The sequence below is a fragment of the Sorex araneus genome, chromosome X (genome assembly GCF_027595985.1).
Source record: "Sorex araneus isolate mSorAra2 chromosome X, mSorAra2.pri, whole genome shotgun sequence".
Taxonomy (NCBI): Eukaryota; Metazoa; Chordata; class Mammalia; order Eulipotyphla; family Soricidae; genus Sorex; species Sorex araneus.
The window spans coordinates 270,963,849-270,978,784 of record NC_073313.1 but is presented as its reverse complement, the minus strand read 5'-3'; positions in this window follow the sequence as shown (position 1 = coordinate 270,978,784).

Genomic DNA, 14,936 nt, shown 5'->3' with positions numbered 1-14,936 from the left:
ATAGCGGACCTATTTGCCTTTTTCTAGCCACAGGGGGATATCATAAAATAAAGTTAAGTATGAGGTTAGCTGGGTTTTTAATTAAAGGTATATGAATTTGAGAATATTTTCCAGCACCACACTTCCAATCTGTTCTACCTTATAGTTCTCCCAGTGATTCCCTTCCTTTGAATGGTATCAAATCCTTCAAATACACAGGACATTGCCCCCATGGAACACAGCGGAAATTGTTGTGACTCCATCTTTCTTGAGGAAAAGAGTGGAAGGCAGAAAAACATTGAAATATCTGAGATATCCCAAGCTTTTAAGATTAAAACTTCTGCTCTTGTCTTGTATTCTTATCAGATTCTCAGCCCCTTCACCAGTCGCCCTACCCCTTCCAAAGCACACGTATTCAATCAATCACAACAGGTCACAGGATGTCACTTACAACAGCTGTCATAGGTTCCTCTGTTGCCTGCATTCTTCTTCCATATCCATTATTCAAACTGCCATAAATCCTCCCTGGATTGAGTAAGAGACTTCGTACTGGTCTCTCTACACTGTGTCTGCCTCACTCCAATCTGTCGTCTTCCAAAAATCAAAAATCTTTTGTAAAGTAAAACTTGAACTTCTTACCTTAAAACTTTCTCAGTGTTGTCTCATTAGACTAAAACATATTCTTATAGTTTCTAAGAAACTATCGAGTCTCACCTCAATGCTGTCTCCTTAGAGCAAATTCTCTTTTTCTCAGTAAATTCTTCGTTATAATTTCCAAGAAACTATCCAGTCTTGTTTAAGTCTCTGCTCACAGTGTACTTTTCTCAAAATGATACGTCCCCTTTTGCTGCTTAATACTGCAGTACTATGCACCCGTGTCAAATTGCTTAGATCCCGAGCTTTGTTATAGCAAACCATGAGATGTCCAGCCCTTTCTTTAAAAAAAATTATTGAGTCACCGTGAGATAGTTACAAGCTTTCATATTTGGGTTACAATCTCACAAGGATAAAACACCCATCCCTCCACCAATGCACATTCCCCACCGCCAATATCATGGATATACCCACCCCTTTCCCACCATCCCTGTGCCTCCATGGCAGACAATATTCCCCATACTCTCTCTCTACTTTTGGGCATCATGGCTTGCAACACAGACACTGAGAGGTCATCATGTTTGGTCCATTATCTACTTTCAGCACTCATCTCCCATCCCAATTGATTCCTCCAGCCATCATTTTCTAAGTGATCCCTTCTCTATTCCATCTGCCTTTTCCCCTCCACTCATGAAGCAGTCTTCCAGCTACAGGGCAATCCCCCTGGCCCTTGTATCTACTGTCCTTGGGTGTCAGCCCATGTGATGTTATTCTATACTCCACAAATGAGTACAGTCCTTCTATGTCTGTCCCTCTCTTACTGACTCATTTCACTTAGCATGATACTCTCCATGTCTATCCATTTATAAGCAAATTTCATGACTTCATCTCTCCTAACAGCTGTATACTATTCCATTGTGTAGATATACCAAAGTTTCTTTAACCAGTCATCTGTTTTAGTGCACTTGGGTTGTTTTCATATTTTAGCTATTGTGAACAGTGCTGCAATGAATATACAGGTACAGATGTAATTTCTACTGTGATTTTTTGCATCCTCGGGATATATTCCCAGAAGTGGTATTGTGGGGTCATGTGGAAACTCAATTTCTAGTTTTTGAATGACTGCCATATGTTCAGTCCTTTCTTAACCTCTTTATCAGTAAACATATTTAGTTTTTCAGAGGGTAAAATTAAAACTCATGAGGCCGGAGGGATAGACAAGGATCACATGCCTTGAGTATGCAAGGATTTGTTTGATCCTGACCTCATGGGCCCCCTGAGCATAAGTATAGCCCAGAGGACCCACACAGAGCAGAAGTGTCCCTGGTTGACCTCCTTCACATGTGGACTAGAAGAAAGCTGCATTACTGAACTGAGCATCCAACTATCTATTCAGTATGTCTCAGGAGCCTCACGCCACCACGGCTCCCCAGCATTGAATGGAAAGCTCATTAAACGAAAAAACAAAACTCAAAACATTGTAACAGAATAAGATGTGTCACAAAACATCCCTTAAAAAATGGGGCTTGATACCTTGTCAGATACAGCACAATTTACTTTTATTACCATTAAGCTTCTTTCTTTGGCTTTCATCTCAGATGGGTCCCATAGGGGAGGTGTGAACTCAAACTATTAAGACAATGCAGCAAAATTAGAATAATTCTGGAATGGAACAGGTCCCCTGTAGAGGGTTTTTTTTTCTTTTTTCTTCTTTCTAGTCTGTTCTTCTCCCTATCTGAGATGCCCTGCCCCCTAAGTGTGAGCAGTTCTCTGCACTCCACCCACCTTTTCAGAGCCCCAATATGATGGGATACAGCAAAGAATATTTCCAGTGGGGTTTGTCATTGTGACATTTATTAAATTGGCATTTTGATTTCTAAAGTAGGAACTTTGTTTGCATGTGTTTGCCTTCTTCCTCCTTCTCCCTTTTCTCTGCAGATGCAGCTTTTAAAGACTTAATTAGAGCAATAAAAAACTACCAATTTTGCCTCCTCCTCTTCCCCCACCACACACCCTTTTAATAACAAGTAAAACTTGAGAGCCAGCTGTGGATAAATGCTGTTTGAAAGCTGCTACCAATCTGAAGTTTCATTTTTCTCTGCTTGGAGGCACATTTGAAAATTAGTGCTGACACATGCAAATGAGTTTGTGATGGAGGAAAAAAATATAGACGGAGTGAAAGGTGCTCGGAAAACTGTTGGGGAAATAAAGAAGACCTGTGCAGGATGGAGGCAGGGGACACGACACAGGAGCTAATTTCGGATTCTCTCATCAATGTTTCCCTTTAGAAGAACTATGGGAATTTCTTTGCTAACAACCCCTAGCTGTGTCCGGGGCCTCTCTGCCTTCCTGTTGCCTTCTTATGGGTCCCTGAGCTTTTCAGGCCTATACACTTGTCACAGAAAGCTGTTGTCCTCTCTGGGAATCATTAGCAAGGTGTGAGTATGAAGCTGAATTTTTGCCCATTTCAATCATCTTGTGAACTAGTTTTCTTGGTTTTTTGAGGGGGATGGGAGGGCAGATTTTGAGCCACAATTGCTTACACCTAACTCTGTGCTCAGGGATCCATCCTGACAGTGTTTGGGGAACTCTATGCATTTTCGGAGATCAAACCAGGGTTAGCCATGTGCAAAGTAAAACCTTCACCCCTGGACTATATTTCTCCACCAAGATTTTTTTTGTGTGAAAGTTTAAATGCAAACAAGAAACTTTAAAGTTTTCACACTTTTTTTTTTTGGTTCCCCCCCACTCCCCCTGTATATTAAGTATCAACAGATGCTGGAGAGGTCATTCAAAGTGCTGGGACACAAACCTGACCAGTACTTAACACAAACTGACCTGTGCTAGCCCCATGTTCCATCCCCAACCTGCAGGGCACCAACAATACTGCATCGTGGCCTGGAAACTGAACTGTTCTATAACATCGAACTACTTCGGTTCCAATGTTCCCAGGCCACCTGAGCAGTGCTTGGGAAACTCCAAACTAAAAAAATCATTAAGAGTAATTGTAATGACAATGCCTGTAACTTTCAGAGGAACCTAAAAAAAATCAATGAAATCCAGTGAAAGGTTTACAAAAATGAAAAGAAAACTGGTAACTTCTAGAAAAGTGAACTGAGTGAGTGATATCTGAAAGAAGAATGAAAAGGGCTATTTCAAGCTGACAGTAATTGAAAGAATGGTTTAGTGAAACCCTCTAAATGGCTCCTAAAGTTTTCTGAGTCTGTTTTCCTGGTGGCTCTTGGGAGTCACCACATCCAGACCAGCTTTCCAGTCCCTCTGCTCTTGTTTGATGCAGGATTCCATCAGCCATCACCCCCCTTTATGATATTTTTCCCACATCCACAAACCCAGCAGAGTCTAACTTGCTATAAAGTAAGTTTTCAGGGATCATCAAGAATAGGTTCTTATGGGACTGAAGTGATAGTGCAGTGAGTACGGTGTTTGCCTAACCCGGGTTCAATCCCTGGCATCCCATATGGTCCCCCAAGCATTGCCAGGAGAAATTTCTGAGTGCAAAGCCAGGAGTAACCCCTGAGCATCGCTGGGTATGTGACCCAAAAAGCAAAAAAAAAAAAAACCCAAAAAATAAGTTCTTAGGAACTGTGTAATGAATGCAGGTTCTTGACCGAGAGTGTTGCCTTAGAGTCTGCTGGGAACTTTCATTTTACTTTTTCATTAACATTACAGTTGGGCAACCTTGTTTGAAGAAAATAATTTTCTTAGAGGTTCTGCTGTACAAGTGCTGTAGTTAAAAGAAGGAAAGGACTTGGATTGCTTGTAGCTCAAAGTCAGGCAATGCTCAACCACTTAGAGCAGAAATATCTAAAATGAATCACCCAAATTTCAGTTTAACCATGGAACTCACTAATTTAATAAGAACTTATATAGTCTTGCTCTCTTCTACGAATTTGCTTTCTCATGACCTCATTTTTATAGGGATAATGGAGTTCCAACTGCATCATTATTATGTACTATTGCCAGCAAAAAGGACTATAAATTGTGTATGGAAAGGGTTGAAATGACAGGCACATGGGACAGTCTTCAAAAATTTAGCTATGATTAATACTATCACATATCACCTAGTAATATTTTTTTCAGCCCAAAAAGCAGTCCATATATCTGTGATTTTATAGGTTTTGGAGATGATCCCTCCTAAGAACATATGAGCAGTCCTACAAGAGTGGATTATTCAGTCACATAAGTGAGAAGTACAGTCATGTGAAGAATAGGGAAAAGTTGGTGGAGAGACAACCAGGGCACAGGGATGGAGAGGCAATCATCACAGTCCCTAGCATGTAATCAGTGCTCTTCATCTGATGGCATGCCACATTTTGTTTAGTTGTGTTCCTTTTTTGTTGGTGAAGATTTTACCTTTTGTATAAGAGCTATAGAACCCATAAGTCCATGGATTTTGTTTTGGAGATTTTTGTTTTTGGTTGTATAATTTGGTCTTATATTGATGCTGTAAACATGCTTCCCCACTCTGTATTGGATGCCCACTCATGATACGGGTGTCTCTTGTAGCCAGCCTGGCTCTTCACAGCTCAGGTTTGCTAATATCACAGGAGGTTATACATATCTCAGAGCTTCTCTGATTCAGAATCTAAAAGTTTGAGAGCAACCTGAAGTTCATGGCTTATGCTAGGTGAGCAGCCAGTGGCTGTTGTACTAACCCTCAGAGAAAAAAAATAAGGTATGCCAGGACAAGAAAACTAAAATAGGATTGGACAGGGTCTGTCAGTGTAAGATAAGATAAGGAGGGGTAGAATGAATAAAACTCCAAGTTGGCACATTTGTATAGAGTATACTGAAAGTAAAGAACAGTTTACATTTAAAACTTTGCAAAAATATTTGAAGCTGATTATGTACTAGATCATTACTAGTTAAAAAATTGAATTAATCTTTTCTAACAGCTGCATAGTATTCCATTGCTGTAAATATACCAAACTTTCTGCAATCAATCATCTGTTCTTGGGCACTCAGAGTTTTCACAGATTCTGGCTATTGTAAACAGTGCTGCAATAAACATACGAGTGCAGATGTCATTTCTACTGTACTTTTTTGCATCTCTGGGATATAGTCCCAGAAGTGGTATTGCTGGGTCAAATGGGAGCTCAATTTCTAGATTTTTTTGAGAAATGTCCATATCGTTTTCAAAATTGGCTGGACCAGTCAGCATTCCCACCAGCAGTGAGGGAGAGTCCTTTTCTCCCCACATTAATTCCAACACTGGTTGCTTTTGTTCTTTTGGATGTGTGCCAGTCTCTGTGGTGTGAGATGATATCTCATTGTTGTTTTGATCTGCATCTCTCTGATGATTAGTGACAAAGAGCATTTTTTGTGTACCTTTCGGTCATTCAGATTTCTTCTTTGAGAAAGTTTCTGTTCATTTCATCGCCCATTTTCTGATGGGATTGGATGTTTTCTTCTTGTAGAGTTCAACCAGTGTCTTGTATATTCTTGATATTAACCCTTTGAAGAGGTATTGGGTGAGTATCCTTTTGCATTCTGTCTTTGTATTTTGGTCGCTGTTTCTTTTGAGGTGCTGAAGCTTATTAGTTTAAGATAGTTTTATTTGTTTATCTCTGTTTCCACTTGCTTGGTCCTTGAAGATACCTTTATATTCAATACCATAGAGGGTTTTGCCAACCTTTTCTTCAATTTACCTTATGGATTCTGGTCTGATGTTGAGGTCTTTAATCCACTTTGATCTGACTTTTGTGCATGGTGTTAGGTAGAGGTCTGAATCCATCTTTTTGCATGTAGCTGTCCAGTTTTGCCAGTACCATTTGTTAAAGAGGCTTTCCTTATTCCACTTCACATTTTTTGCTCCCTTATCAGAGATTATATAATCATATATTTGAGAGTGTTTTTATATAAGCGGATCAACATGGAGAATATCATGTTAAGTGAAAGGAGTCAGAGAGAGAGGGGCAGACGCAGGATGACTGCACTTATTCGTGGAATATAATGTATCATAACAGGAGAATAACACCTAAGGATAGTAGAGATAAGGGCCAGGTGGACCGCTTCACAGCTTGGAAGCCAATCTCATGTGCTAGGGAAAGAGGCAGGTAGGATGGAGAAGAAACCACTAAGTAAATGATGGTTGGAGGGATCGCTCAGTATGGTAGATCTGTGCTGAAAGTAGACTATGGACCAAACATAATGGCTGCTTAGTGCCTATATTGCAAACCACAACACTAAGAGGGAATGTACCTGCCACAGAGACAGGGGGTGGGAAGGGGTGGGAGTACCGGGAGGGACACTGTGAATATTGGTAGTGGAGAATGGGCACTGGTGGAGGCATGGGTACTCAAACATATTTGATTAAAACTTAATCACAAAAGTTTATAAGTCTATAACTGTATTTCATGGTGGTTCATTAAAATAAAAAATAATTAAAATTAAATTACAAAAGAAGTGGGTTTGTTGTTATTGTTTCTTTTTGTTTGTTATGTTTTATTTTAAAATCCATAAACTTGAGGGGTGTATTCTTTAAAGTAGTTTCTGAGCAACATAAATACCTTAGAAGTATCTAAACAGCCAAAGAGAATGTTGAGTTGGTAATGGACCAGCTGCTACCCAATAGAGCCCTTTAGCTATGCTTTCATTTTATTAGAACATAATAATCTCAACTAAAAATGTTTTAATATGTCTGCATTACTTAACAGCCTGGGAATAATTCTAATTATTATTGAGTTTATCATTGTGACTATAGTACTCTTTCTTTTAATTCATCGAGACTGTTTAAGATTCAAATAATACTGACTTCATCGAGATAAAGAGTCATTATTAATTTGACCCCTCCCTGCCACACACATGATAAAACAAAATAATTTCTTGAAAATTCAAAATGATTTATATGAACACAGAATAAATGCTTTGAAATTTGGCAAATTCTGTAGTTGGAAGCTATGCAAAACATGTTGTTCCTCAGAAAGAGCAGAAGGGAGACACAGTATAAACTCTGGATGTGACTAACAATATTGTGTCACAGACTACTCAGCAGAATGGAGCAGACACCAGAAGAGGAAAAGATCAGAGACCACCACCGTAGCAGTGGTAGCAGTGGGATGACAGGAAGCAGTTCAGGCAATGAAGAGACAAAAAGATTAGAAACTTCCTCTTTTTATTCAGGATTGAGGAGACTGTGGAAAGCGTTCAAGTTAAGGTGGATCACAGTAAACACTGAAAAGGTCTCCAGATGCTGACCTTTATCCTCTACCCAGCATTCCATCAAGCAGGGCCCAGCCCTGGGAATGGAAATTTCAAGAATTTAGGAACCCAGAGAAAAGTAGATGTACTTACCAGAGAAACATAAAGTGCTAGCCAGAATCCAGAACAGCTGAGTTCTTTACTGCCTGTGCCAATATCCAAGTAATATTCCAGCCCAGGATCAAATGAAGATAGAGTATCTGCTCATGTACAAAACACAGAGCTGAACTCTCCTGCATGTGCACCAGAGCAGAGAGAATTGGAGAAGGCATGGAGTAGGCCAGGGCTGCTATGAGCTTAAGACCCTTACTTCTTTTTTTTTAAATGTTTTATTTTAATAAGTCATCGTGAGATACATTTGTAGACTTACAGACTTTCATGATTGCGTTTCAGTCAAACAATGTTCAAGTAACCACCCCTCCACCAGTGCCCATTCCCCATGCCCAATGTCCCGAGTATCCCTCCCCCACCCCACCCCTTCCTACCTCCTTCCTCTGTGGCAGGCACGATCACTCTTACTCTCTGTCCTTTTGGGTGTTATGGTTTGCAATACAGGTAACAAGCAGCCATCATGTTTGGTCCATAATCTACTTTCAACATGCATCTACTATCCCGAGCGATCTCTCCAACCATCATTTATTTAGTGCTCCTCTCTCCATCCCAGCTACCTTTTCCCCTTGTATATGAGATCGGCTACCAAGCCATGGAGCATATCTCCTTCTCCTGACCCTTATCTTAACTGTCCTTAGTTTTAAGGACCCTTCCTTCTAATGATTCCACAACCACCAGTTGTTTTGAAGACAACCATTTCAAACTTTTTCAGTACTTTGGAAGTTTACAATTTCAAAATACATAATCAAAATATTCATTTAAAACCCTTTCACTACTTCAAAAATTAAAATAAAAAATATAAAAATATCATTTTATATTAATCAGACAAATGTTTATCCCCACCATAAGGGAAACCCAATAACGTTACATAGTATCAATTAATAGCAAAGGAGTGGGAGCTGGGGCTTTTTCCTTCTTCTACTATTGAATTTTATACCTATTTTCTTTTAAGAAATTTTGCAAAATGGTAGCACTCTGAGTTGCAAACAGGTCTGAAAAATGTGGGTTTTTTTTTAAGTTGCAATAAGTCTCTCAATGAGACGTTACTGGTGCCTGCTCAATGACAGTTTAAGTTGCATGTAATACAATCTTTTAGGACAAGAATATGGCTCAAGTGGTAAAGCACATCCCTGCAAGTTCCTGATTTCAGTGCTGGTGCTGCAGGCTTCCCAGCACGGAAAGAGGTTGCCAGATAACAGCAGGAAACGGGGGATTGACTTAAAGTGGTAGAACACATACTTGAGCAATAAGACGTGGCCACTGTTGTTTAACAGAAAAGTTTTGAAAATTGTTATATCTCATCATTGGGACACGAAGCCCTTGTTAGGAGTTTCACTGAGCTTTTGTTGCTTGCTAAGATTTCTGTTAAGGTTTTTGTTAATAGAGCTTACTTGGCTTCTATGGTACATACCCATGCAATCTGGTGTGATGTTGGTACTGTAGCATTTACAGCAGTCACTCCAGAAAATCCAGAATATTTAACTGGGCTTTGCTTTTACATGCTGATGGTGATGGAATGTGGGCGCGGATCCTCAGGCTTCCCTAAGTTCAGGAACTGGGGGGAGTTCGGCCACCCTGACTCCAAGAAGGCCTGAAGTTTTCAGTCAAAAAACAACAACAACAACAACGACAACAACAAAAAAAACCACCGAAAGACGGTGTACCTGAAATTCTCAGAAGTTTGATGTCTCTGTGGCAGTGGAGTCCAGTCCTGGGCATGGTGAAGGATGCTGAGGTGTGAGTGTGGCTGCAGGGGCTGAGCAGGGTAGGTTCCAGGCCTCCGCTGCCCTTTTAAGGTTGCCCCAGAGGCCTCAGGCAGGAATTGGCGTATCTGAGACATTTTCGTCACTCTGGCCCCTGTTTTTGAAAGAGGAATGATTTCTAAAGCCATGGAGCTCAGGAATTTGCATGCTTCAACACCTCACCTGATTATTCCTGAAGGTCACTGTTTAGAATATCAGTATTCTTCGACACAGGGCTGGACACTTATAAAATTCCTAGCATATTTATATGCAAATGTCTGTTCAGTTTATCTAATGTATTTTTTCCTTTTATATAACTTATTAGTTATACTTAACACTTGATGGTTTACATAGGAGGTTGAGAGATGAGGTTGGAGAAGGAAAAACTGACACATGATGACTATAATATACAAGGAGCTGAATTTATATATATATACATACATATATATGTAAGTCATCCAGTATACATACATATATACATACATGTATATCAGTGACAGACATAAGAGAAGACCTCTGAAAAATACAGGGTAAAATCTATATACTTGACCAATGATTTGGTCGTTTTGATTCAACAAACAATTGGTTATTTCTAGGCTACATACTATATGTACTATATGTTATAGATAAAAATGATGTCGCATATAAGTCTGGAGATAAACATGATCAACAAGCTTAAAATCAATCATAGTGATGACAATACAGGATAGATTAAGATTCACACAGTTCTTTTGGAACACAAAACAGTTATTCTGACCTAGTTTCAAATCATGTTACATTATAATGTAACATGAATTATATTATATAGTCTATTGTATTTGGGAAAGGAAAATCCATGTTATCTTAACTTTAAGAGATACTGAGAAATATACTCATTGATACTTGACTTAAATATTTTCTCACCCAGAAAACAAGTAAACATTAGTTCTTTTAACCTACCTCATATATTACAGAAGAAAGTTTAAGAACAGTATTTTACCTTATTTATTAGTGTATTTGTCTGACACACTTTTCCCCAACCACTGGGCTTTTCCCATGATTGTAATTAAAAAATCTCTCATCTAGATCATATAGCATCCTAGTTTCTAAGGAGTTATACCTAACTCAAACTCATATCCCAACTATATAGGTTTAAACTCATTCTTTCATTCACTTCCTTCATGAAATCACAGTAGGTATGCCCCTATTTATTAGATCTCTACTTTTTTGAGTGGATTAGTTCCAATTCACTTAGCTCATCTAAACTTTTGAAATTCTGCTATGAACCGGGTTAAGTACACAGAGGCAAAAAAAATTTGCTGACCTCAAAGTGATCAGAAGAAAGGAGAGATAATGAATTACAGCACAGTATGGAAGATGTAAATATAAGGAATGAAAAGCAGAGTATATTGATTATAATCACAGTCAAAATGCATTGGACACTTCAGCAATTTTAACAAAAATATGTTAAACCCTATGTTGAAATATACATTTAAGACCAGTGTATTAAAAACAACATGGCTTTTATTATCATTAAGCTTATAAGGGAGAATTAAAGATAATAAAGGAAACAAATTTATAACTTTAAATTATAGTAAAATTTAGTAAAGGAGACCAGTGGGAAGGAATGAGAAAACAATATGGGGAAGTATAGCCAGGAAGCGAAGTTTCTCTTAGTTTCCTATAGCAAAACATGTCCTATAGATATCCTATAGTAAAACAATGTGTCTATCATGTTTCAGACACCTGATTTAGGAGGGTGGGGGCGGGAGCGATTGAGCCACATTGGCTGCACTCAGGGCTTACTCCTAGTTCTGTGCTTATGGATCACTCCTGAAAGTACTCAGGGCACCATAGGTATACTAGGGGTATCAAACTGGGGTTAGCACATGCAAGGCAAGCACATTGCCCTGGCCATTGATACCTGATCTTTTGTAAGTTTAATCTTACACTTCATTTCTTCTAAATTAAGATAGTAATAATACTCATGTGTAATACAAGCATTAGATGAGGTAACAATTATGGAAGGACTAGTGCATTCCTGGAGTACAGGGTATAAAATATACCATTATTATTATTATTATTATTATTATTTTGTTGGCTTTACTTTTTTTTTTTTTTGCTTTTTTTTGGGGGGGGTCTCACCCGGCGATGCACAGGGGTTACTCCTGGCTTTGCACTCAGGAGTTACTCCTGGCGGTGCTCAGGGGGCCATATGGGATGCTGGGGATCGAACCCGGGTCGGCCGCGTGCAAGGCAAACGCCCTACCCGCTGTGCGATAGCCCACCATTATTATTATTTATATTATTTTATTATCTCTTAATCTTAAATTTTCTGAACTTCCAATGTCCTTTCTATGAAATGGAATAACACCTAGCTCAGAATACTGTGGATATGCTCTGTATGATGTCATCCCTGAAATTATAGCATAATATGGAGGTGTGAATATGGGTTACACCCAGCTGTGCTCAGGAATTACTTTTATTCTGCATGCAAGAATCATTTTTGGAGGGCTCGGGGGACCATATGGTTTGCTGGGGATCAAAACCAGGTAGACCACATGTGAGGCGATATAATGATATTTTTATCTGCTTTATTGCTCTGGCCCCTACCATAATTTTTTTTTTTTGCTTTTTGGGTCACACCCAGCGATGCTCAGGGGTTACTCCTGGTTCTGCACTCAGGAATTACTCCTGGCAGTGCTTGGGGGACCATATGGGATGCCGGGGATCGAACCCGGGTCGGCCGTGTGCAAGGCAAACGCCCTACCCGCTGTGCTATCACTCTGGCCCCACCCTACCATAATTTTTGAAATTGTTTGAACTCAAAGCTATGGTGAAGAAGCAGAACTTTTATACAGGAGTTAAGGCACTTACGTTGCATGCTGCAAACCAAACCTGGTATAATCCCTGATACCACATGCAGTCCCTGCTAGCACTGCTATGAGTCACTCCTGAGCCTACAGCCATGAATAGCCCCTAAGTACATCCAAGTATGACCCCTAATACTAAAACTGGAAAATAAAAATAAACTTAAAGCTGTCTTACCCATAGCAAGAGATTATGAACTTATTACTGAAACATTGAAAACTGACTATCATTTTAAGCAAAATGTTAACATAATACTGTACCATATAATATGCAGTACTATATAGTATGGTATATAGAGTATATAGTATAGCAGTATATAGTATCTATCACAAGAGTACAGTACTAGAATATTTCCATCATCACAAAAAGTTTTATTCAATAGTAGAAATAAGCGTATGCTAGATTTGTTGTTATAAACTTACAAATGATGTTATAAATATTTTTGTCCTTTGCTTCTTTATTGGATAAATTTGGTGTGCCACATTATGTAAATGCAATTTATGTTATATTTAAGTATGATATTAGGGATCAAGTAATACGGGTGGGGATAGGCATTTGAATCACTTCTGTGGAATATATATACTATTAACACCTCTCCACACACATTTGGGCAGCGTCTGCAACTTTCAAACCACTTTCACATCCATTACTTCATTTGTCTTTACATCTACCTCTGAAGTAAGCAGGAAGGATATTATTACCTCTTTTTTCCATTGGAGAGAAATAATTAACAAGAATAGTAGTCTCGCTGCTGACATTACTGGAAAGCTCACCTACAGCTGTACGTTGAATATGATGCTAAGTGCATTAGTGTTTTTAATGAGATAATGAACTTTAGAGAAGCAAAGTGACTGATCTTAAGCATTTAGAAAATCAGCAGTATGTCTTCCAGTCTTGACCAGTGCGTTATAGCACACCTCTAATATTTCTTGCACATGTTCCATTATATCAAAGACAAAAGTTTGTTCAGTGATTAAGTTGACAGAGCAATAGGGACCCAGCAGTCAGGGACACATTCAATTGACCATCGTTTCCATGAACTTTCAAATGATTGACCCTCTCTCTGTCAGAAACAATGCAACATAGAAAGATGAACTTTCATTCACATTCAGCCTCAATGTTCTTGTTAACAGCTGCAGAAACAGCTGTTCCCCTCTCAGCAAAACCCTCTCCCCCTCTCCCCAGCTAATTGCTACCATCTAGCCAAGCAGCTATGAATATTGTAGGCCTTGTCCCTTTCAACAACCTCTATCCAGCTGTTATTATTTGGGACCCTTCTTATTCATGGACTCAGATCTGTTCTGTTTGGATGATAAATTCTAGAATCTAATTGTTAGACATTTCGAACCCCCATTCAATATACATTATATTGCTGTGCTGTGGATAACTTTAGCCACTTTTATTCAGGAAAGAAAGCTTTAAAAATAGTAATGGATCAACTCAACTGTATTTTTATGTGTGCCAGGCACAGAAGTGGGCACTAAGTTTGATCCATATTTTTCAAATCCAAGGGGGACCAAGCCCACGTGGAGGATCACATGTTTATGGCTAAATAAATATCTAAGGTCATAATTTTTTGTGGGAGGGTCACACTTGGCAATGCACAGGGGTTACTCCTGGCTCTGCACTCAGGAATTACTCCTAGCGGTGCTCAGGGAACCATATGGGATGTTGGGAATTGAACCCGGGTCGGCCACATGCAAGGCAAACACCCTACTCACTGTGCTATCACTCCAGCCCCATAACATTATAAAATTTAAATCATGAGTTAAACTTGTTTCTTCTTCCGTCCCTGACTAATGAAACTATATAACAAGCCCAGAGTACAGGTTCTACATTGATATACTTGAAACCTGGTTCCGATCCATCCCGCCTCTCCTATCTGTGCTACAAATGAGTGTCGTGCACATACACATGGGTACTCTCGTCCATAGGTACAACTGGTCCACAGGACCATAAGGGAAATTGCAGTGTTTCCTCAGGCCTAGCACATTTCACAGAGGGTTTGCGCACTCCGTTCAGGAAAGGATGCAGGTGGGAAAGAGGGATGTGCAAGGTTGGAAGTAAGTGAGCAGGGAAATGTGGAACTATGCAATGCCTGGCATAAAAGCAGGTATAGAGCTAGACATCAATAAATAATAGCTATCATTACTACCATTATCACAGAATGAACTCCATAAAGTTTATTTAAGTGCTGCATAAACCAGAGTATATATAACAACAAACGTAAATACATCATATGGGCCTGCTATTACTTTCAGTTCTGTTTCACTAAAGATCTAGAAAAGTCCTTAGCCAGGAATAACCAGCGCATAAGTCCTTTTTCTTCTTTATTACTAGCCATATATTATCCTGATACTCTTTTACATGTTAATCCTTTTTTCCCTGGTCCTTGCTGATGAGCATCTCCTTCCTACTTTTAATAGCTTCATTCTGCCA